This window comes from Aulostomus chinensis, chromosome 17, assembly GCF_037954235.1.
Source record: "Aulostomus chinensis isolate RoL2024-O1b breed Wild chromosome 17, RoL_Achi_v1.0, whole genome shotgun sequence".
NCBI classification, from domain to species: domain Eukaryota; kingdom Metazoa; phylum Chordata; class Actinopteri; order Syngnathiformes; family Aulostomidae; genus Aulostomus; species Aulostomus chinensis.
The window spans coordinates 14,728,241-14,754,417 of NC_141336.1; the positions used below are offsets into that span (position 1 = coordinate 14,728,241).

General features: G+C 41.4%; 2 long non-coding RNA genes across 2 annotated transcripts in view; both read right to left on the reverse strand.

The window, feature by feature from the left end:
• LOC147246420 (uncharacterized) overlaps positions 1-26,177 on the reverse strand; it is an 87,736-nt gene that overhangs the window by 52,101 nt on the left and 9,458 nt on the right. The window lies entirely within an intron of this gene.
• Positions 13,583-17,540, reverse strand: LOC147246421 (uncharacterized). Its single transcript, XR_015109860.1, has 3 exons — positions 17,491-17,540; positions 13,993-14,167; positions 13,583-13,642 (listed from the first exon to the last, which is right to left on the reverse strand). It is a non-coding gene; the product is annotated as an uncharacterized LOC147246421 (long non-coding RNA).

Consider the following 26,177-nt stretch of genomic DNA (forward strand, 5'->3'; position numbering starts at 1 on the left):
ATTAGAGCTTGGGCAACATGCAGAAAAAACACCTACAGAGAGCACGGTGTCATGGACGTCGCCAATTATGCAGCCATTTTGCTCATGGATGCAACCAGCTCTTGTTGTAATGACACAAAACCATCCATGGGCATGCAAGTGCAAACACACACATACACATAATGCACATGTGGATACAGTGAGATCATTACAGGACTAATTCAGGTTTATTCCTGACACATGCTGATTATTTAGCAGAGCGCCATGTCAGCAGTAGTAGTAAGAACACGATATCGCTCATAATTGCTATTATGAACATTAATCCATACCAAGGTCCTCACCTACAGTACACCTGAGATACCCCTTACACACTTGTTATATTGTTATTGTTGTTGCATTAAAATAGCCATCTGCAGCAGCAGGAAGCAATGATGCAAGCATAAAAGTGTTTTGGAATAAAAACTTGCCGAAAGTTGCCCATGAATCTCAACGGCTGACAGTAATAATGTTTAATGACGATATTCTTTTCGAGTTTTCCATTAAATCAACCTTGAATAATGCAGCATAAATGGGCTATTATCTTTAGTATTAAGTACTAAAGAAGAAAAAAACAACAACAAAAAAATGGTGTCTGCTTAAATTTAGAAGTAGCTAGAAGATGCTGTTGACTGTAGGCTAATGACTTTAAAACACCTTCTGCCCCCAGAAAAGAGGAGGGAAAGTTAATTGCAACATTTGCTCATCGGGGAGACAGAGGGCCACTCAAAACGTCCCCTCATTTGTGAATTAGAGACACGCATTTAGCCACAGGAAATGTAAAGTGGGATTGCTCACCATGAAGAGGGGGTTAAGTGCACTAATGGAAAGCAGTTAAGCGTTTGTTCCAGTTGCTCCGTCATTTCTTTTCTCTTCTCTGTTGATAGTTTATATTTTTAGATGTGCTTTTTTTTTTTCTTCCTTTTTTTCCCCCAATGTTTCATTGTCTGTCTGATGATAAACTGACTTTTGCATTTGACGGCCTCCTCGAACCACTTTGGCACTGCACTGATTTGGGTGCACATGAAACAAGTAGTTTTACGCTGGCACATTACGTCACGTCACATCTGTATGCTCAGTCAAACGATTTGTCATCAGACAGATGTTTTTATTTCACTCAGTGAACTACATAGTGGGCCACTTGTACTGTATTTTGTAATTTCTCTACAGGTGCTAATGTTTATCAATGGAGTTTTATCTGTTGGATTTTTGGCTGATTTTACTCACTGGTTTTTTGTGACTATTTCGATTAAGACAGACTCCAGTTAACCATGATGATGTGGTTACAAAAAAAGACTCTTGAATCTTGAATCTCATACACCAATGATAAATAATGCACTTTGCACTACTTTGTGTATGAGCCAGGTAATCGTTTGTCAGGATACTCATAGCTGTTGTTCTGGTGACAAAACCAGGTGCTTTTAGTAAGACGTCGGAACATTTGCAGCTTTTCTTTATTCATTTCTGTATTTTGCCCACCGAAAAAGAGTATTTTGCCTTTCAAGTACGCACAAATTGCTGTCTTTAGCTTTCAAAGGCATTTTTTTATTCCCTCCTGCATCGATTCTTTGTGAGCCCAGAATGCAGAAAGAGACAGCCACATATATTTAGCTATAAGCTAACCACTAAATGACAACCATGGATGAATGCAAGCAAGATGTTCCATGTGAATGTGCTAGCTGGTCGCGCTTGTTTACAGCAGTGCTGTATTGGAAGTGTTATATGTTTGTTGATTACTGTGCAAACAGCTGGCTAAAGAAGATACATATTAAACCAGATGACACACTTGAGCGGTGGTATGGTGGTGCAGCAGTCAGCACTGTCGCCTCACAGCAAGAAGGTTCCAGGTTTGAGTCCCAGCTCAGGCACAGGATCTTTCTGTGTGGAGTCTACATGTTCTCCCTGTTCCTGTGTGGGTTCTCTCTGGTACTCCAGCTTCCTCCCACAGTCCAAAGACATCAAGAGGGGACGAGGCTGATTGATACTCTAAATTGACTGTAGGTGTGACTGTGAGTGTGAATGGTTGTCTGTCTCTATGTGTTGGCCCTGTGATGGACTGGTGACCCGTCCAGAGTGAACCCTTGAATGCAGTTGGGATAGGCTCCAGCCCCCCGTGATCCTTAACAGGATAAGCGGTAGAAAATGGATGGATGGATGCACTTGAGACTTTGAAAATAAACTACAGCAAAATTGCCCAAAAAACAATGAGGTTGGTCGCCATCATCGTTCGTTTCAAGCTAAATATACGAGGCTGGATCTTTCTGAATACTGGAGTCACTAAGAAGTGATGTAACAGGGAAAAAAACCCTTCATGAGCTCAAGATACAAATTTGCGAATATTTGACAAGGAAGAATAGACTAAATATAACTTGTCACAAGATATGCAAATGTTTCATTAAAATTTGTTAAGCAACATACAAGAACAAAGAAGGTTCATGACAAAAGTTTTACATAACCCTAATACCCAAAATCACCAGATATATGTTTCCTGAGCAAACTAAGTACATCAGAAGTAAGAAGAACCTTCTAAAAGATGTTTCAGGAACTTTTAATTTGAACATAGAACCTCCATATCACTTATACAGCAATACATTTACGCACGCACGCACACACAAACACACACACACCATCATTATATTATAGCAATAAGTCAGACCCCTTGTGCATGTTGGAATTTTTTGCAATTATTTGTGTGACACGTATTGTAAATGTAATCCTGACAATGATACGCAGTGGAATTAGTATTTCAGTATTTTACTAAACATGGTTAATAATACTTTGCCCGAGCACACTGCTGAGAGGAGGAAGTTAATGGGTGCATTGTGGCCACTAGCTGTGCAAAACAAACCGAAATAGTGCTTGACATTGCATTTGTCATGTTAAACTAAGTCAGCAGCATGTTGGAAGGAAAAACATAGTAATGTCAGAGGGGAGAAAATCCTTCTCTGAGCTGGCTTTGACACAGATCTTCAACATAACATGCTGCCACTTCCAGAATAAACCAAGCAGCAGAATTAGGGAGCAACCCTTTCTAATGAGAATTTTGTGTAATTGATGTCACGCTATGGCAAGATTGGGATCATTTCTCAGTTTCCTCTCTTTGTTTGCTGCCATTTCAGAAATACGCCCTCTGAACTTTAGCAGTCATTTATTCTTTCATTTCCTTCTCTAAACAAAAGCGGGGCTCTCTTTCTGCTCATCACTGTGCCAGTGTGAGAGAAACACCATCTTGTCACGCAATGTAACAAAACCATTAAACGTGCAGCATTAAAGGGAGACGAGAAGCAATTAGCCAAGAAATTACTCTGATCTTGGTGACATTTGGGAGAAATTGTAACACAATATATGCGGTCGGCGCTTGACTGACAGCCTAATCCAAGTTTGATGGGCGCGGGTCCACGTTGAGCGAGCAGAGCGGCTCGTCGGTAGATAACGAGTACAGCTGCACAACCCTGATAGCTATGTCCGCCATGATTCGTCACCGGGCAAATTCCTCTGGTTTAAACGATGATGAAAGTATCGACCATTAATGACAGGATCATCTCCCTGCCTGAAATAAATGCTCTAATCCCTTTTGCCAGGTCTATGAATTCCTAATATGAGTTATATAAACTGGAGTAATAAATCAGTGTTAGCTCAGTTGTGTTTGGAAAATTGTACCAAGGCTCTTTGCCCCCTTTTTAAAATGCAAGACGGGCAACTGAGGACATCTTGGCTTAAGCTGTTACATACAATGAGTTATTGCTGAGGATAGATTAACTTTCTCACAGCAATAAGAATTGCAAATGGGAGCAAGAATAAGGTGGAATCTCCCTTTGCTATTGTGAACTGAGACATGTGTTTGACTACAGTCAGTGGACGGTGATGAATATCATTTGGCTGGGTCTTCACTTGGTTGACATGAGTGATGAGTACATCATAGTCACTGCTTTATAATGACATTTATCATGGTCACAGGCGAGAGTTCCACGGAGGAATACAGAGAGAAGACAGAGTTCACAGCAAAATCTGACATGGTGACATTTTGTGGGTCGTATTAGATCCCGATTAAGTCACTAAAGAGTTAAAGGAGATTTTTCGGTTAGCTTCCTTTACGTGCAACGTTGTAATTATGGTGTAAATGTAGCACAAAGATGCTTACACACATCAGACGTACAGAGACGACCCAGAATGCACGAGCTTATTGCAATTATTAATGTACATTTATGAGGAAAAACAAGTGTCCCTTTGGCACTAAAATGTACTAATTTTGATTTAGTTTTAGCCATAGTAATCTGCATATTTTCTTGATTCTAGAAATATCGCTAAGTTTTTGGAGGGACTTGTGGTTATTGATTGACATTTACATTGTATAGCATATATGTGAGGATAGCGATACAAGACTAGCTAATTCTGGTTAGCGCTCTGCTATGACTACGGGTACATTATTTAGTAGTGCACCGGTTTAGATTTTCCAAATGTTATCAGCCCATGTGATGCTCAAAACAAGTTTTCATCATTTTACAGGCACAGCTCTCCCAGTGAGGAGACCACAGCTGAGAGGGCTACTGACGTTAAACCATCATCGAACTTGAAATTGGATAAATAATTCAGTTGTTTGGTAAAACTAGTTCTCCACCATTTCACAGGAAAAGCAGAGATGACAGTAACAACAGCGTATATAAGCCACAGCGGGATTACTTTGCTTTAAATGCACTAATTGGGTTGAGGTTTGCAGGAATATCACTATTTACAACAAAGAAAAAAACCTTATCCAAGCAACCTGGCTCGTTTTTTTGGGTTGTTTTTTTTTCATAAATTTACTGATGCTCCTAGAAGCAAAACTATTTCTTGTCCAACTCGATTCAGCAACGGAATAATTGTTGGAATAGTCAATTATTAAAATAACCCTTACATTAACTTCATATGAATTCAAGTATATATACTCCTAACAAAAAGTAATGTTCTCACAAAAATTCATGTTTTATCCTTGTTGTTATTTTAACGAAATCAGGGATGGCAAAATGTCCTCAGGAACATATGCAACATTAGAGCAAGAGGAGGGTTGGAGGACGGCATTTTAATACCAGAACAAACATGTCCACCCATGGGACCCCCGGGCATAATAGCAGGAATTCCCTAAATCACCTCCCCTCTGCAAGATGATTGTAGCCTTTTTTTTAAAGAGGAGAGGTGACACAATGCTGCCTAGACGTAATGATTAGGCTGAGTGGAAAGCAAAAGTGAATAGCTGATGAATATTTCATAAATGTTCGCGGCACTTACTGGACACAAGGCCTGATTGATGGCAGAGTGGCTGTAAAGGTTTTGGACGCTGAAGGGCTTCAGCCTCCTTTCACGCTAACGCTTACTTCAAGCACCATCGTTAATCGCAGAATAAAGATGTATTTAGCTGAAGAGCTCTTCATTATTGCCCTGCTTTTAAACAAAAGTAGCTGCAAAGGATTTGTGTCATTGAGTGAAATGCAAAGAGAATATTCTGTTTTTAGATTTACTATTATGTTATTTTAATACCCATGATGATTCCAGTGGTACTCTACGGACTCCAAATAAGAGGAAATGCGTTATGTGAAGTGATACAACTTTATGTAGGGGGCGTTCTTTTGATTATAGATGATGATGAATGATTCTGCAAGAAAAAAAGGATTGAATGTACACTTGAAAAGCCTCAAAGGCTGGTTCATTGGACCAGTGTGGTTATGGTGTACTGCACCCAGAAATGGTAGCTTAATGCTTCTTCAGTCTCTTCCTTCAGGATTCCAGTGCAGCCGGCAGATATCCGGTCCGAGACTTCCTTGTCCGCTAGTTTACGGTCCAAATAGCAACCTGAGACGTTTGCATGGAGGTGATAGATGATATATACAAGCGGATTGTTTCAAAAGTAGCCAGTTTATGCTCAGTTAACGGTCTAAAACTGCTTCTACAGTAAATCAGACTACAGCCAATGTGATCCGTCTCTTTTCACTCCACACGGACTGTTGAGGCGGACACAACCAAGGATTGCTCCAACGTGATTGGTCAAAGCTACTCAAATGGAAACCAGGGGCTTTCCCATCCAGACATTTTCTCACTTGCTAAAGATTCTGTACTTCCGTGTTATGATAACTGGTGTGGTTGGAAGAGGCATATGTGCACATGCATGAGCGCAGGATGTTGACAGCGGCCTCGTGTATTTTTTTGCCGTACGTACAGCGAGTGAACCCCAGCAGACGCAACAACATAAACTGATTCTAATAAGCAAGGCTCCATCACAAAGCGGGTAACAGTATATCTTTAACGTCCTGCTTGCCTTTCTTCTGTCATTTCTCCTCCCCCATATGTTAAACAGTGCTTTGGATTCCCATCCAAATATCAGGCTCTGGACTGAAATCTCTAGATTTTGCTCTAAATTTCCCTTCTGAATTTCCCGGTCTGGCCCTGATATTATGACGCATACTTAAATTTCATCTAAGTCCCAGAATGAATACACAGAGCCTGTTATCACTACCCCATACCTGGAGAACCCCCTGTACCCCAGCCCCCTCCTGATATATGATCCTGACTGTACAGATGTGGAGAGACACCCAAATCCACTCTGGATCCACTTGTCCAGTCCTCTTTAATTAAAGTGTGTGCATTTTTCTATTCCCGACAAGTCCATTTGGAGACTACCATCCATCACACATCTGCCCTCTTGCTACAGGCACCTAATGAATTGAGCAAAAGTGATTTGTGGTGGTAATCCTTTAGAGAAGCTGAATGAAGTGTAAGCATTGCGTGTATTTTTTACCCATCTCCCTTTTATTCCTCTTTGGATGAATAGTGCCCCATAGGCATCGGTAACATGTAGATGGCAGTGAACATTATGTTGACTAAGGTTTTGGTGCTATTACCATGTATTTCTAATAAAACGAAAGCCTTAAATGACTCGTAGACCTATTTTTCATTAGCTTTAGTGCCCTTTACCTGGAGTACTAGACAATTTTTCAGCTTTCCTACGACCCTACTAATAACTTAAATCTCATTCTGAACATTACGGGAAGAGAATTAAAGCAGAATTTGACCGTAAATGAGGTATTAGTGCAGAGAAGGTGGATGGATATTGCTAACAGATATTAAAACTGTCACAAGGGATGCCATCGACAATATATAACAAAGATATTCTTCGACAGTTTTGTTGAGAGCTAATTTGTTTACCAAACTACAAATTAGCCTAAACACTTAAAGGATACCAGAGGAGGAATTGTATATTTTTATCATGGATAAAAACTTATGGATTCCCCCAGTTTGTAGCTTTTAGCACCATGCAGATTCAGAACATTGTTTTAACGCTGTTCCTTAACAGGCTGGGATCTGAAATTTGTAGCAAACATTATTCAAACAAGAGTAAATAGGTTTTCATTCATTGTCGGACAGCAATGAAAGTCTGCAGCGCAGAAGAAAAAGCTATAACTGTATTTTTTTCTTTTAATGGGTTTTCGTTTCGTTTATTTGGGGGGTTTTTTCTACACGATGCAGTCACTGAGTTGCAATCACAGAAGTCTGAAATTTATTTATTTTTTTTTAATATTTAAATGAATATTGAATGAATTTACCGATTTGTCGTCGGACTTAAATGATGATAGTAAAACACACCTGTTAAATGATTGGCTGTTTGCATGTCACATGTTGCACGCTTCATTATCAAGGGATACAATCATGGGCGGGCTTGAGTTTCATTGGGAGCTTTGCATTTATTCTTTTGAGCAAGTTTCTTAATGATGAAGTTTCTATCATAACTTCTCACAATCACGTAATATCAGTTCATCATAACATTTTTTTTTTTTTTTGCTGCGTCTTGGTACATCACCTTCCTATTTGAGCTCACCTGTGGCTCAGGAGAGTCGGGGGGTCATGCCTGCATCCCTTAGTGGGCCAACCCTAGACATGCCCAGCCCTGCTATGTCCCAAAGGCTCTCCTGTCAGCTGTGTGCCTTCACCACTGTCACCGTGTGTGTGTGTGTGTGTGTGTGTGTGTGTGTTAGTTGCCGCAGAACAAGAACCAATTTGATTTGCTCCACTGGCCTGTGAAGCTCGGCTGTGAGGCAGCACCTCTCTTTATTCCCCTAATGGCTTCCCTTCCCCGCTGCTCCTTGCCCTTCCCCAGACACCAGTTATGTGCACTCTTGTAAATATACATATACACAATGGAGGGAGAAAGAGAGGGATGTGATGCACAGATGACAGAGGGGAGAAAGCCGGTGAAAAGGAGTCAAAGAAAAGTGAAACAAAGGGTAAAAAAAGGGGGGTGTTCGCTCATGAGATAAGACAGCAGTTCTTTCACAGGTTGACCTTGGGCTCTATTTTCACAGATATTCTGGAGATTCTGGAGTGGTGGACCATTAGTCCACTGCTGCAAGTTAAGCCGCTGTTGCATCCGAATCTTACGACTGCACCATATTCAAATACACCAGCGCTGTGCATGTAGCTCACCCCCTTCTCCCCCCTCTAAACCCCCACCACCACCACCATAAGCGATCTAAATGGTAGCCCTTGTGAGTTGAACCATATAAGTGAGTGTGATGGAGAGACATGTAAATTGCATTGCATAGGACATGCAATTGGCAGAGTCTATAGCTAGCTAACAGAATGGTTCTGCTCAAATGGGTTCTCAAAGCATCCATGTGTGACTCAGAGTTTAAATGGGTCATACCATACAGGTACAATTCAATCACATATGAAATGAGTTTGCTGCAAGTAAACTTTGGAAACGATTTTCTTTGTCAAGTCTAATGTGTTGAATTCGGGGGGAATTGGTGGTGTTGGGGGGAGGGGGGGGGTGTGCACATGTGGTTGTGGGTCTTGGAAAATTGCAAAGACTGTGTGGGAGGGGGCGCTAATTTAAGAGGCTTAATAATGACCCCCTACCATTCTCTGCAGGAACTGCCTTCATTCGCCCATCACATCACACGCATGGTATGACATGGAAACAGGAGATGCATGTCATTTTTGACACAGCTTGGCACTTACTGGCTGCAGGGGGAAAACTTTGACATGAATTTCTCGCTGCACTACCTGCTTGTTTCAAGAGAGGAAGAAAGGAATATGTCGAGAACCGCAGATTCCTTCCTTCCTACCCATCCTCCGCTAAGATTGAAAGAATCAAAGTTATCTTACCATCTCCCTTTTATACACAAGAAAACAGCACCGTGTTCAAAGCAATCATGGTTCAACAGAAGTTGTTTATTGCTCGCATGAAGAAATTGGATAGATTTTTATACGCACGCCTTGATGAATGAGTTTCTTTCAAAGATTAAACTTCTGATTTTTTTTTTGTTTCAAAAAAAATCATTACGGTGTGTGCGATACAAAAGAAATACTCTGAGAATAATACACATTTCTCCAAGAGACTCCAAAAAAGATGACTTGTTTTTAATTGACAGGCTTTTGTCTGTAGCACTCAGCAGCGTACTAACTGACAAGGACTATAAATAGACAAAAAGGAAGGAGGGGGGGGGGGGCTTGCTGGCCACGTGTGCACATGGACAATTTAAATCTTCCATGCTGTTCAGACTCAATAGATTAATTGATCCCTTCTATGGTTGACGAATCAGCATGAGAGCAGTTAGAGAAAATGAAAGGTGAGCTGAGAGGGTGAGGTACGCACACCGTGTTTGTGGTAAATATCGAGGGATTTCTGGAGCTCCACAATCCAATCGTGTGACCTTTTTTTTTTTTTTTTTTTTCCCTGGCTAACAAGAAGGCGTTGATGCTATTAAAAGGTTGCCTCCTGTGAACAGAGTATGTATTTCAGCAAACTGATAAGGCCCGTCAGACACCATGAGTGAGCTGAACATGGAGATATAATGACACTGACAGGCAGCAAAATGGTGAGGTGCATGACATAAACACGGGCTTCAGGCATGAATCAGATACTTTGCACATCACCAAACTTCAATCTCATATTTTGTTTGCCTGTATTTTCCCCTATTTGACACACTGACATCAGCGAACAGAGAATTGTAATCTAATAAATGATTATAATATATCATCTAACGATCACTCTAAGTTTATTTCGGCTTTGTGAGGCTTATAACTGGCTCCATACCTTCAGTTTGCAGCTCTGCCTTAAATAATATTGGTTCCTTTTTGCAGGGTGAACCAAAACTCCCTGGGTGCACTGCACAAAAAAAGAAGAAAAAAAAAGAAAGAGCGGCCCCTTTGCATTGCCCCTTGACGCAACAGTCACCATAATGCAAGTGGCACGGTGTGTCCGCCGCTAAATGATTCGCATGAGAATCTCTCCCACCTTCATCCCTCCATTTATCTCACTTCTATAGTCTTCCTGTCTTTAAACTCGTGTAGAATCAAGCTTCCCATTTGGGCCTCCATGCGTCCAGTCATTTACATTTCACCACGTTTAAAGCCTTCCAAATAGGATCTGAAAGCGTGTCATCACTACTGACTGTCAGAGAGGCAGGTCCCATAATTTCATTTAAATTTTCATGGGTTTTATTTTTTTTTATTTATTTTTTTTGTCGGGGGGGGGGTTCTCAGAGGTGCCTCTTTTGAATGATTTTTGGGCCTAAATTGTAAATGGGAGTCATAGATGGCTGATAACCGCTTATAAAAAGGAATATTCTGGACAGTTCCCCTTAAAAATCACTTTCTTTATCATAAACTGCTGAATTGTAGCCAATAGCTTTTATAGTCTTCCATCTAAAAAAGGACCCAATACGATGATTCCGGCTGAATTTTTAATATTTTATTATGAAATGAGCCGAGCGTCTCGTAATACCTCAAAAATATTCCAGCTTTTCCTTTTTTTTTCTTTTTTTTTTGTGTCTCATCATTGCCCCCAGTGGAACGTAAGTCAGATCTGCACGGAGCCAGATATTTCTCTGACATTCTGATGTGTCTCACGATGAATATCAATTTGAAAACTGACAAATGGGATTATTAGATATTTTTCTGCTTCTCAGAAAGCTAAATCAAGTGTTACTGGTAATGTAAAAACTTTTTTTAATCAGACATCATGATTTAGCACGCATCGTGTACATTTTTAACGCCATTTTCTCAAAAGAAAAACATTATTATCTTCTACTTTTCATATCTGTTTTAGGTTATTGAGCCAGCTCGAGAATTAATTTCTTTAAAAAGCTGCCTCACACACACAGGCATGTGCGCGCGAGCACGCACACACACACACACACACACACATTTCTCCTTTCCCCTTTGATGATATAAAGAAATTAGCCCTCTTCAATCAAATGTGTAGTTGGTGAAAACTCTCCCTTCTTCTCGCGTCTTCCAGGAGGTGGATGTTGTTGGGAGAAAAGAATTTTTGTGCCACTCCAGAATCTTTCTTACTCTGTAATCCAAAAAAAAAAAAAAAAAGGAAGCACAGCAGAATAGATAAACAATAATAATACATTTCAACTAATGCAACCGACCAAGACGTGTGGAGAGCTTACCCGTTAAGCCAGGCGCCTCAGCCTCATCGCCGTTTGTTTTGGAGCTGCTTGTTTTTACCTGCCTGCTATTGTTACTGTTTTTAATCCCACAGAAATAAACTTATTGGAATGCTCCACGGATTAAAGAAAGTGTGATTTACCACTTCAAACACATGCAGCGTGTCGGTCGGGTGATTAAAAAAAAAACAAAAACAACTGCAGCTCAGATCCAGAATTTCATAGTCCCTGTTCCTTCTTTGCCAAATACTGTTTATTATTATCATCATTATAGCTTTTCTCTATGTTTCCTTGTGTCTGTAAAGACATTATTCATATTGTTAGCGTCCACAGTCTAAAGCTGCATTTGATAACCTCAGCGCACACGTGCTCAACTCCCAAAAAAAAATGTATGTTGTTTTTTTTTAACAGGGTGAAGACTTCATTTGCAAATCCAACCCTTATTTCCATCCATCCATTTTCTTCCGCTTATTCCTGTTAAGGGTCAGGGGGAGGGGGGGGGGGGGGGGGGGCTGGAGCCTATCCCAGCAGCCTTCAGGTGAGAGGCGGGGTTCACCCTGGACAGGTCACCAGTCCATCACAGGACCAACACATAGAGACAGACAACCATTCACACTCACAGTCACACCTACGGTCAATTTAGAGTATCAATCAGCCTCGTCCTCTCTTGATGTCTTTGGACTGTGGGACGAAGCTGGAGTACCAGAGAGAACCCACACAGGAACAGGGAGAACATGGAGACTCCACACAGAAAGATCCTGTGGAGCCGGGGCTCAAAACCACAACCTTCTTGCTGTGAGGGGACAGTGCTGAGCACTTCACCACCATGCCGCCGCATGACCCCTTATTTCTCCATTCCAAATCTACATATAAGCCTCAATTGCACTCATCTAATTGTCCAGAATATTGTTTAGATGACCTGGGTAAAAAAAAAAAAAAAAAAAAAAAAAAAGACCAACTTTGCTCTGAGCGATACCACAGCCTGGGTGGAAAAAAAGGAAAGGGAGAAGTGTAGGTAAGCAGAAATGAAGGTAGATAGATATACACAAATGGACAAAGTGAAAGAAATGGGAAGTGGGTGAGAAAGTTTTCAAGAATTTGATCAGACAGATAAAAGACGACAGAAGAGCTGTTTGCCAAAGGTATGATACCTTAACAACATGAATGAGAAAAGACTTGGGATGAATATTTATGAGGCAGATGTGTGAGGAGCCATTCATACAAGCAAAGGAAAGACCCGTTTATGTCAGGAATGCAAAATAACCACCGTCATAAATTACTGCAGAGAAATTTCATTCGTTACCAAACGCTCTCAGAAACATGCCATTAACAAGTCACTGAAATGACAAGCCGTACGAGACATGTGGGTTCAAAGTGAGAGTGGTTGGATATCGCTTATGTACAAGGTTTTTCTTTTTCTTTTTTTTAAATAAATATGGATCATTTATGTCTTCGCAAAATAAACCTGACAATCTTTAAATCGCTTCATGTTTATTCACAATGGATGGACTGAAAGAGACATGTAGTGGATGCTAAATTCTGTCAGAAGCACATCAACAACCCATCTTTGGACAAATTAATAATCCAGAAAGACAGGAAAAAGATTTTGATAATGCAAATGTGCAATAGTTTACAACTGAATATATGTTTCAAATGTCACTTTTCCTTCAAGGTTTCAAAACTTACTTTTTTACGTTTAGAAAAAAAAAATAACCGAGAAAAAGGTGAACGTGTATTATGGTCCTATGTCTAAAAGTACATTTTAATTTTGTCCAAAACATTCTGACACTAGAGTCCATCCATACCAACACCGCCGCCAACCTCCAGAGCCGAGGGCATTTTAATTGGACCACTTCCTAACTGTAATTTTTTTTAATTGCTAAGAGACACTCTGCTCTCTTCAAAAAAAAAAAAAAAAAAAAAATCAATGCAGATGTCATAATATCTGTAATTGTCTGCCACGCTCCAGGGACACCACAAAAGCCTTGGATCAATAGAGGAAAGCAGGGAAGCTGGTAGGGGTTAATTTTTTCCTTTTTCTGTAGGTAATGACAGTGAGGCAAAGCTCTGGCTCCTGACATGGAGGCACAACTTGCCGTTCCTATTGTCTCTACAGTGCCTAATTGGGCCAAATGCAGTTAGTCCCCCCTGGCAGAGGCTGTCGAGGTGGTGATTAATGAAGCCTCCAGTCATGTAACCTGGTAAAAAGAAAAGAAAGGGATGGGAGAAAGAGAAGGAGGGGGTATCAACCTGCTGTGTGTTCTTCATCCTTTCTTGTGCTTTTTCATTGCCTTAGTCAATCCTCCACAACTTCTCTCTCCGTGTAAACAGGTGAAGTCGATTGCAGAGGCGTATTACTCACAAGGAAAGGAGCCATATGAGCTGATTTTGCCACAGCTCCATTCTTTAAGTGTTAAAATAAAATTTTTAAAAAAAGAGGTGTTTGCTCTTTCCTGTACAGTCTCAAGAGAGATATGTGTCAGGCATCCAGGATCAAGAGGTCACAGGTATTAGCCTCCGAGCATCGTCGTGGCCTTTGACTAATTACCTCATTAAGCTGGACTTCAATACTTCTCATGGTCTCAGTGGCTCAGCCTTGTTGCTCGGTGTGAAAGAAAAATAGAGGACAGCGTGGACTTAGAACTTATCGGCAGTGGCCCGGGTGAACCGGCCGCAGCTTGTTGCAGCCCCGGTGGGTGAGTCGTGGGAGGGAAATCAATCCTCTGTAAATATATTAGATGCAATTAGATCCTGCTGGACTTTGCCTAACACGTTTATGGAAGCATTAAGCAAAGTCTTCCTTTATCAAGCACCCCGGGCCATTAGGACAATGACATGTAATTTTCACATGTAGGTGCTGTTGTGAAAGTATTGGAAGAAAAAAAAAAAAGAAAAGAGAGGGATTGGGGGGGGGGCTCCATGTCTATAGTTTGATTGTGTACCAGACAAATCGTTGTTCGTGCGTTTCGTTAGCTCCGTGAGGCTTGCGTAGAAATATCAAATAAATTACAGGAAAAGATACAATGAATCAGTTTCACACATATTTACAATTTGCAGCTATTTAAATTGCTCTGTTGTGTCTTTAATCACCAATAAATGTATTTAATATTTCATGCATGTAAATCATCTTCATTCATATGAGTGAATAATAATCGTGACATTTAGAAAAGACTGATGTGTTTATTTTTGCAACGTTTCAATTCAGGATTCGCTGGCACGATTATCAGCAGAAGAAGTTGTTATATCTGGAATATGATGAATGTATATGATCATTTTGTCTGGACTTACGTAGGCACCATAATTCCTCAATGAAAAATGCTCAATTACCATGCAACGTTTGAATGATAATTATGGAACAATGTAATATCAATAGCCTTGTGATTAATCCCTCTGAACAACAGCCAAATGGCTGGCAAAGTAACTCACTAAGAGATAAGTAATTTCATTTGTTCCTAATTACAAAGGGTCTCATTTTGCTACTGTCATGATGAGATTTCTAAGACCCCCTTCAACGGCTTATACATTTATAAAAGCATCTTTTCTTTCTCTCTCTCTCTCCCTCTCTCTCTCTTTCAGTTTGGAAGGAATTCCTGTCTAATTACTCACAAGAGGGCATGTGTGCTTACAGTACCACAAGAGGTGCTTGACAACAAAGTTTATCCCAAACAGCCAAGACTGAAGGACCGGCAAGTCTGTGTGTCCCTATTGGTCCACTCTGTGTGTGTGTGTGTGTGTGTGTGTGTGTGTGTGTGTGTGTGCACGCGCGCCTGCATATTATAGTGATTTTTTTCATTAGTTTTCAAAGCCAATAGAGCACATTTGTTTGTGGTCATCCATGAAATAGCTTTAGACCCATATGCCATAGGGTCTTGACCCCCCCCCCCCCCACACACACACACACACACACACACACACCACCATCACCACCACCATTTTTTTTAGCAATGGAAGTTAGTGAGACTCAAAAACAGCATCACACACTACCCGTCCTCACTTTGGCCCAACAGTACCCTCAAGACCACTATTCCCGTTCTTATCCTAAACCTGAATTCTTCATTTGGTCACACTGCTTGCTCCTGAATAGTCACCTCTGAGGAGATTAACCCTTTCATTAAAAATGCCTGACCGGGGTCAACCCTACTGCCTGGCTCTGCAGTCCCTGTGCCTTTGCTTTGATCTATCAGCTATGGAGAAATTATTAGCAAACTCTTAAGTCGTGCCATGTGATTTGTTTTTGTAAATTTGTAGAAATGATTCATAATCCTATTATGTGGCCGAGGGGCAAACCTGCATTAAATATATAAGGCCTTTGTTATCAAGGGGGAAGCCAGAGGGAAGAAATGTTGAATCATGGTTCACTGCAGTTATGGGAAAAAGAGTTTGAGATCTGTCCTAATCCTCTCCTCCAGGTCCTGTACCTTTGAGAGGGGGAAAAATGCCTCTGTAACCACTTAAGAATGGAGGAAATAGTGTCCATATTTACCTATTTGGAAACTCCATCCCAACCCTAAGCACACCTCTTTTGTTGTAGACAAGGAATAATTGTGACGTTACAAAGCTCAGTCCCAGCAGCATGTATTGTCAAGAGGGTAATGTATTGCATATAACCAGGGGAAGAGGAGAAATCACAATTTTTACACCTCCCATCTCCCTTTCAGGGGCCAATACTTTGCAGAACAAAAGTCAATGTCTCAGCCCAAATCTTGTCTGACAATGCGTAGCAGCCCGTGCTATTTTAGGCTCTTTGTGGTGCCAATCTCCTATCTCTCCCATGACATTTTTTCAAAGAAAGAGTAGATTTCCTAGAGACTCTACCCTTTGCAACTTCCACAGTGTATTCTTACACATAGAGTAAGGACCCTCCTCCTCACTCTAATGCCGTCGCTCTCTCTGTAGTGACCTGAGAAAGGGAAAATTAAGACAGCGTATCAGGCTAAGAGTCCTATCTTTAGCTGGTGGAGTGAAAAGACGTTAAGCAGATGCCTAATTCCCAAGTTTCACATACGGTATAAAAGGTGCAGAACCTGGGAAAATTTTTTGCAATCCAACGTTGTGGAGTTGAAAGTTTTCTCACTTTACCCAGATTAAACATTTCCACTTTGTAAAGTATAAATTGGTCTGCCTTTGAAGTTAAATTTGCCACAGAGGAAGTTTCTTCACAAACTCTGCTCTTTAATCATCCTGTGTTCTGTTCCGCTATAATTTACACTTGATACAAAAACTTGCCGTCATCCTTTTAGTGTCCCATTTTTAGATGTACTGGCTCATTCTGGCAGGCCACCAACTTCACATTAATTTGCTGCAGCGTCTGAGTGTTACAGGTCTTCTCCGGGCTTGCTTTTATTCCGGGTGAGGAGGTGAGTCGCTCTAAATAACACAGGTCTAATTGGCTATGTTTTGCAGTTAATTTCCATAAAGAGCTCAGGAGACTGTCACCTCAGTTTGAGAGGACAAGGTGCTGCAGCTGGAGTCGTATACATCAGCTAGTCGTTAATCAGGAAACACGCTTTCGCCTGCGTCTCAGAGAGCAGAGGTCAAGGAGGAGGGGCCAACACCATATCTAACCCAGAACGCTTTAATTGTAGGAGTGTAAATTGTAGCAGAAAAAGGCCTTGTGATTGAAAATCGGCAAAAAAAAAAGAAAAAAATATGCTGACGCCCTTTTAAAAAAAAAAAAAGGTATAACGAAGTGTCTCTTTGTGTAAGCAGAAAAGTAGGACTCAAATCTGGCAGGGTTTGGTTGTCTTACACCACATTTAAGTAATCTTTGCAATAATATCTCATCCCTTCCTTTCTATCGCATTCTGACAAATGAAACAAACGTAATGTTGCAATTCTGCATGAAATCCAAACTTTTTTCAAGAATCCTATTACCATTTAGTTATAGAGCCCATTTTCAACTAACTTTGGTTATCAGGCATACTAGAGCGAATAAATTCGGCTACCACACTCTGCCTGCTTTTGTCAGTAGATGGCAGTACAGGCAATGTTGTGCAGGTCCGTATTAAATGAGAAGAAGATGCTGCTCGCCATCTTGGCTATTTACCTGCCAAAAACTGGAGAGGGATATTCAGGAATTACTCTTTGGGTAAGCTGTTGTTGTTCTTTCCAGCTAGCATGCTGTCCAAAGAGGAAGAAAAAGTTGGGGAACATCTGAGAAGATTTTGACAACATGACATAAGTTGAGAATCTCGACTGACAGCAGAGATGTAAAGCTGGTTTCTTCACCAGTGAAAGTCACGGTGGTGCCTCGACAGGAGTATGCATCCTCAGCGTAAATAAGAAGGTCCACCTTTGTTTATGCTGTTCTGTGCTCTTGTTTGAGCCCGGACACTCTCTCTTAATGTGGCGTACTTGATCCCTCAGCTCTGATTTTCCAGCTGCCACTTAGTAGCTCCGGGGCCTTGAATAGAGGTGGTCTCGGTGGAGTCAGGAACTCATATTTTATGGCAGCCCACCTGTGGTCAACAGTCCTTTAGATCAAAACAGCACCGAATCTGAACTTGCCATCAGGAACATCTGTATAAATAAAAGTACAGTGTAGCGATTGCAGAAAAGGCAGTATCAAAGGATGCTACAAATAAGACATAGCAGTCCTCAAAGATTTGAATTGAAAAACATCACTGTTCTGTGTCCAAAAATAATTCCTTCTTCCCATGTAATTTAGATCAAATGCAACAGACAATCATTAAATCAAAATAACCGTCTCCCGTAAGCACTTAACTTTTATGAAAATGCATCAATTTCTTAAAACATTTGAGACCTGTGTCCTAAACATCGTCTCTATAAGAGGGAAGAGCCTGGCTTTATTTATTTGCTTCAAAGCGACCATCCCAGGTCCATGGAACACACCAACCCCCAGTGGTGTACTTCAGTGGCTCATGAAGACATTTTAAAGATGGTGCTGCTAAATGCAGTTTTATGGCAACAATAAATACTGGCATAACAAGTAACTCCTGTGAGCATGGATGGCAGGTTAGTATAGCCGGGTTTCCATCAACATATTTGGACGAACATTTAGAGATACTTTTGAAAAAGTTGATAGCACTTGCACGAAAAAATATGCACAAAAAAAGAGGAGGAATCACTTTTTGGAAAAAAAAAAGCTCTGATAGTGAAACCTGACCAACACTTTCATCTTCACAGATATTCCTAAACTTAAACCAGAGGGCATGCACCTATTTCAGCTGGCAAGACGGAGGAATTACAGCGTGTCAGTACATTGGCTGTTGCAGCGAGACATAATTTATGACATCAGACCAATGGTACAAAAGATTTTGTTCCATCCTCCAAAAGCTGAGGCGTGCTTTAAGGTGTTTTGGTTATAGTGAACCAGACATGGGCAGCACGGTGGTGCAGTGGTTCGCACTGTTGCCTCACAGCAAGAAGGTTCCAGGTTCGAGCCCCGGCTCAGGCACGGGATCTTTCTGTGTGGAGGCTGCATGTGCTCCCTGTGTCTGTGTGGGTTCTCTCTGGTACTCCAGCTTCCTCCCACAGTCCAAAGACATCAAGAGAGGACGAGGCTGATTGATACTCTAAATTGACCGTAGGTGTGGCTGTGAGTGTGAATGGTTGTCTGTTTATATGTGTTGGGACTGGTGACCCCGCCTCACACCCGAAGCTGCTGCGATAGGCTCCAGCCCCCACCCCCCGCGACCCTTAACAGGTTAAGCAGTAGAAAATGGATGGACGGATGCCACGCCAGTGCAACTCACGGACCGGGGAAGCAAATAGTTCCTCATATACTCTCCGAACATTCTTCTCTAGACGATCAGTTGATGATTTCCCACTGATTTCCAGAAGATGAATAGTCTAAAAATACCTGTTTAAAATAAGTTCTTCATAAACAATGACTTTCATAGCCTGAACATTTAATGATGACATTACCAAATCACTGAAGGTAATAAAACTGCTGGTCCACCTTAAACCCTGAATTACAACATCAATGGAATGTTCTTTTGATAAGATGCTAATATGTTGAACCAGTGCAGATTTAAGCTTTAGTATACTTACTTTACGAGGATAATACTAATAAATTCAGGTAAAGCATTTCGACAAAGTTGAATTATAGTCATCTAAATCATTTGGTTCAGGGGAAAATGAATATGTTTTTGAACAATCCTGTCATTCATGAAGAGATCTCTCGCAGGCTACACTTTTCCTGGTTAGCGCACATAAACAACGGTCTGTGGCACAAGCTCAGATTACTCTGTAGCTGTCATCTTCCTGGCTCTCGGCTTAATCTCAGGAGGCTCACGGTGATGACTGGGTATCTACAAGCTGTCACAGTGGGCCAGAATTATCAACTAAAACACAAATCAATACCACAAAATCAAAAGAGTGATAACAACCGTGTCATTGAAATTAAGATTTAGGATTGCTGCGTGTTTTCCTTAAATACTGAGCAAAAGGGGGGAAAAGTATTGCTCCAGAGGAACTGTCATATGATTACCGCCACCAGTGAACGAAATGGGCGAAAGAAGAATGCGGGAAATTTTGGGACAGATTAGTCATAGAGCCACCTGGGGTCTTTATTTTACATTTTTACACACTCTTCAATTAACCTGTAATTTGGTCACAAACACCTTCAGGACTTTGCGTTGGGATATTGTGAAGATTGTTACTGTAGCCAGGTGGCCAAATTTGACACAAAACTTTTTTCAGTGGATTCCACACAATCAGATCACTTCTGATCACATTTGATGAGAGTCCCAGCCTTAAATGGTAAAAATGGTAAATGGACTCAGTTTTATATAGCGCTTTTCTACCTTCGCGGCACTCAAAGCGCTTTACAGTGTCATCTCATTACCCATTCACACACACACACTCACCCACTGATGGTGAATGCTGCCGTGCAAGGCGCCAACCTACTCATCAGGAGCAATTATGGGTTCAGTATCTTGCTCAAGGACACTTCGACATGGTTACCGGGGTCGAGGATCGAACCAGCGACCCTTTGGTTGCTGGACGGCCACTCTACACCTGAGCCATGCACCCCCTTAAGGCACCTACTAGCTGAATTTAAGTTATAGCGCCACCTAGTGGTTACAGGAAGTGTCTGATGTAACAAACATCATTTGATTTATGTTAAAATTAGTCTTTATAAAATGTACAGGGATATATAGTTAGTGCAAGTATTAGCCTGCTCATTAATTATCTGGTTTCACCACCACCACACACTGTGAGATGCAGTGTGTGTGTGTGTGTGTGTGTGTGTGTGTGTGTGTGTGTGTGTGTGTGTGTGTGTGAGACAGAGAGAGAGAGAGAGGTCCAACGAGGGCCAAAAATCTGTGGCAGGGGTACAGTATTTTGTACGTGTAAAAGGAATGAATTGTGTACCATTATTTCATATCCTGCTAATATCTTTTAGGAAATCACACAGTGTGAATGGAAATTTACAATAATACTTGAATAGCCAAGTCATATATAGGTCTAGAGTCTAGACCTAAATATCTAGGCGGTATTCATCCACAAGTGCAGCTGTCTAAAACATGGCATCTCCCATAATATCTTTTTTAACCATTGCAATAATCAGTAGATCAACATATAAACCTGAAAGTTATAAACTCTGCTGATCGAATGCTGTTACAAAATTGCTTTTCCCTGGTTTGATGTCTATCTCTAATCATGACGCAACAGCATCTTATATAATCCTCACACGTCAGGGGTCAGCTATACGAAGACGCCGTGATAAACTTCCTCCTCGTCATAGTTCTCCCGCTGTGAGAGATGACCCCTGCTTCACCATCCACCCCCACCCCCGGTTGCTGGGTGTGTGAGCCAAACGTCCCAGTCAGACCTGTCCTCCTGAATGCCTTACGACAGGTTGTTTGTGAAACTCTTGTGTTGTGTTTGTTCCCTCTCCCCTCCTCTGTCCTCGCTGTCAGTGCGGCCATTGTGAATCTGAAGGGCCCTGCTTTGTTTCGCCCGCCTCATTGGAGCCAGTGTTGGTCCAAAGAGGGCCGTGCACACACCTCTGCTCATTTTGTGAGAGCATCTGTTGACTTACCTGCCCTGTTATTGAACTTTTTTTGTCTTAATATGAAATTAATAGCAGTTTGTGAAGATATTACAGAGAGGGCTTTACGTATGATGTTTATTATTTTATACTCAACATATTTGGAAAGGGGAAGAATCCTAAAATGTGACTTATTCAGGAAATACAAGACATATTCCAGCCTGACTGATATGACAGATGTTATCAGACAATACTGGCATGTGAGTTAGCTGATATGAAAATATGCTATTTCTGATCATTTAAGTGCATGAACATTGTTTAAGACTTTTCCATAGTTGTTAGATCAGATCTACCATAACAACATTGCAATGCTACTCACATGTGCATGCCAACTAAGTACAAAAATGCACATGAAACCTACCAAATTTTAAATCAGACCATTTTGCATACTGAGTACTTTTATTCTTGACAGTACAGTTTATTGTACACTTACTGCAGCCTATATAAAGTATTCTGGCACATATTTTGGGCTTAAATTGTCCAAAATTGGTAGGCCTTCATTTTTTTTTAGAGCATGACAGTCCTGCATATATAGTGAATTCCTGCTGAGAAACTATAAACTGGTTTGTCTGGTACCTGTCCACTTGACAACATTATTGCTGACCAGTTCCCCTTCATAAACACCTTGATGGGTTCAGTTTAAAATTAAGATAACACTACATTGTCAGTTTCGTGGCTAGAGAAGGGCAACATAGATTTAAAACTATTTCCTACGATGTCATTTTTTAGTGTGATAACAATATAATCGATGATATAGTATCATAAAAACACAATATTTTTGGCACAACACAGAACACTTTTGAGAGACACAAAACACAAATTGATCTGAAATGAAAAATTACAATAAAAAAGTTATTGCAGGATTCATGATTGGTCGAAATGTTTAAAAAAATGCATATTGTTTAAACTGTGCAAGTATAGCTTCAGTGGCATACTATCAAAAAATATAACAAGTGTTTATCATGGAGAAGATTTGCAACAATCTGATATAGCTGGAAATGACATGTGAATTACTATTTTAATGTATTTATATATGTGATTCTGTAGCAGTCATTGAAGATGGTTTCTTTGAAGGGGGGGGGGGGTTCAGAGGGGGAGTTCCAATCAAATCCAGCTTCTTGTCTACATACTGAATCCCTCCTTTTCCCAGCTTCCACCCCACATCTCTTGTTCCTAGCATCAGCAGGGAGCGTGGCTAATTTACGAGCATGGGCAATGCCAACATACTCTCTGAGGAGGGCCCGTTTTAACACCTCCAAATGCTGTAATGCATCCCAGCTGACCTTAATTATAACAGCATGTGCCCCCCCCCCCCCCCCCCATGCAATCCACAAGGCCGGGAGTGTGAGCCAGTGTTCCTACCTGCGGAGAACAGGAGAACAACAGAGCAGCAGCCAGCATCGCAGCTCAATGTTAATAGTTGCATCCTGAGAGGAAATCAATAAAGCTATAAAGGGTGATATCACAGTGTGTCTGGGTCCTCACACCCACATTCTCTCTCTCTCTCTCTCTCTCTTCTCTCTCTCTCTTTCAGTCTCGGTCTCTCGCTCTCACACCGTGGGACTGGTTTATGAGGGGGCCTGGTGTTTGGTGGAGCAACTTAAAGGTCAGTGGTATGAAGGTTTGATCCAGGGATGAGATGCCCTCCTTGGAAGAGTGGGGTAAATGGTGGAGTGGGACCCCTGACTCATCTGGAGAAGAAGTGGATCTTTTTGAAGGCTTATAGCTGCTGTGCGTTGTCAAGGTAGCAAAGCATTAGCGCCTGTAAAGGCCCATCAATGCCGGCTGGTTACGATCAAGAAAAATCCCAGGAGGTAAAACGGGGCCTTGCTAAACTGCTGATGAACCAAGGGAGGTATTAAAAGACCAGCCCTCTTTTTTCCTTCTGTCTGTATTGCAGATTTTGGCCCATAATATTGATATATGCACAGCACGGGGCTCCAGCATCATTGGGCTGATAAACTGCTCATACAATAGATAATCTTTTATGTACCTCCCGTGCACAGCACAAATATTATGACTATTAGTACATTAATTAACTCACTGGCCTGGGGGTCCTCTGCCTAGCCAAGGTTAAGAGCTACTTTAATTAAAGATCAATACGGTTTTGCAGTATATTTCCACAGCACCGAAGGAGACACAGAGCTCTTTACTGTCTGCATGTCCAAGTGATATAGAAGTTCATAGGAAATGCATAGACAGAGATCCAGTGTATAAATGAGATCCTTTGCATGTATGGAACAGTGAGCTGATCTACAGGATGTCAAAGCAAAGGTGTGAATAATACCTTCTCTGTGCTTTCTGTTCATACTGGTAATGCAGACCGAAACACATCCGTTCAGGCAACAGCTAAGTCTTTGTTGACATTTGCCTATCTAACACCACTAATATACCTGTGCACTGAGCAAAGTAGGTGAGCAGTGATGCTGATGGCCCAGATCAAAGCCCACAATCCTCCTACTTCCATCCAGACAAGCACACCACGGGATTTAGTCCTTGTTTGTAAAAGACGACAGGATCCAGGGAGCACACCTTCACGCTCAAGGCTCTAAAGTTCCCCTCAGATCACCGTAATCCATCTGGATTATGTTTGACAGGACATGGATCGTCCTGCTGGTCTAGTCCCCTTGTCTTTTCCGGAGTATAACCAACAAAAGGTGATCGTGTATGCAAAATCATGACCCCTGACTCCAGTACCAAAATGAGTATTTTCATGAGATATTTTAACTGCACAAGTTTCATAATGTAGATGAATTCCAGGTTATGTTTTGGATTTTTTCTACCATCCCTTAAAACTTTGATATAAATTGAATTTTTTTCTCAATTAAAAGATTTAATATCAGTCAGAAACTTACAGGCAAATAATTGGTAATTGTCATGACAGTTTTTCAAGCAACAATGCAAATAACAGGAACTCTGTTTCATAATGAACACAAAAAAATTATTTAGTCATTTTGTGTCTTTTTGAACTGACAAGAAAGATATTTGAATAGGTTAAGTTCATACATTTTAGGAATACACTGTATAGAGCAAAAGATTTTAAGTTAATCAGTGAAATCCTTAAAAAAATGCAGGATTACCATACTTGTCAATCAACAACAGCGTGTGCCCAGACCAATTTTTGAATTCTGTTCGCTCCTCAACCTTCACATACACGACAACCCGTTGGTCAATTTGTAAAATACATGGCGGCTACATATTTTCATACGTTGTATATTAAAAGTAAGACAAGAGGGTTGTAACTGAAGCAAGGCCAATAAAATTCTGATTTATTACTCAAGGGAATTCCCCTACAAACACACACACACACTTAGGTTTAAACCTTCTCTCTTGCTCACACACGGACTGCCGTCCTCTAACAACTCTACTAGAGATGTGATGGATAAGGCTGCCTTCTCTTATCAACGCTGGCCTGGCTTCGGCTTAGTCCATATGGGTCTCTCTGGACCTGCTTGACCAGCCTCTCTCCAAACCCTGCTTCCCCTCCCTCCCACCGCCGCCCACACCCCTTTTCCACACAAGACTAAGACAGGTTAAACAGTTAAACACCAGCAAATCCACCACTGCCCTGTGGGAAATTTGCTTCTAATCCCTAACTTATAGGCACAGAATCAAAGCCAAAAAGCCTGAGCAACAAATCTGATCCTCCCCCTAACAATCTTGGGCCTCTTGGGAGGGTAGGGAGAAGCTCCACAGACAAGGCTGAGATGGATAAATACCTAAATGATGAGACAGTCTGGGGACAGGGGACTAGTGTCGGGCTATGACCGTTCACCTCCAATTTGGCATCCACGCAATGAAAGGCAATTGGGCGGCAGCCCCCACACAGCAGCCAGTCCTTATTATTATATGTTGAAGTGCGGCTTGGGCAATGATTAATGACAGTGTCAGGGAGAAAACAAAGCACAGCGCAAGTTATCTCCAATCCACCTGCTCCTGTGGCCCGATTGGAAGAGAATGGAAAAGAGTGCAAGCAGGCAGCACATGGCTTGATAATGGGAAAGAGAGGGTGAAAGGAAAGGAGAAAGAGGAGGGAGGGGGACAGAGTGAAGGGGACTGACTGACCACAGCAAGGTGAGAATCGCAAAAAGGGAAACAATATACACACACGCTCATATAGGAACCTGCACTCAATAAACCCTGAGTAACATTTCACATTCAAGATCAAAATAATTCCTAACCAACCCCACAGCAATTCATTCTTTGTCTTTAAACTAAGCAAATACCAACTTGCAGGTACTTTACATGTGAGGTGTGAACATGCAGCTTGTGGCTTGACTGGGTGATTGATTTGACAGACAGGCTGGACTTTCATGGCGTCTGTGTTTGTTACATCCAGGCCCACTGTCCCCTGCTGTATTGGTGTTGACATTTATGAGACATGTCGGAGGGGGCCTGCTAGACCTCACTAATGAGAGAGAGCTGAGGCCGTGAGCTACGGCAGGTAGCACAGCCTGACACTGCCATCCAGAGGCCACGCTGGGTAATGCATGCATGGTGGTCAATCGCTATGTTTACACTTGTTCCACTGCTGTGACTCTTTGACGGTGTACTCAATTGCAATGTCTAACAGATTAAGAAAGAAAACGGTCTTCAACCAAGCTTGAAAAGCAAGAAAAATATAATAAGCAGACAATTACTGCAGATGTCCTCTAAACAAAAAGGAGAGACATAGTGGTTTGTGTACTGTGTGTGCTGGCTGTCAGGTGTGTTTG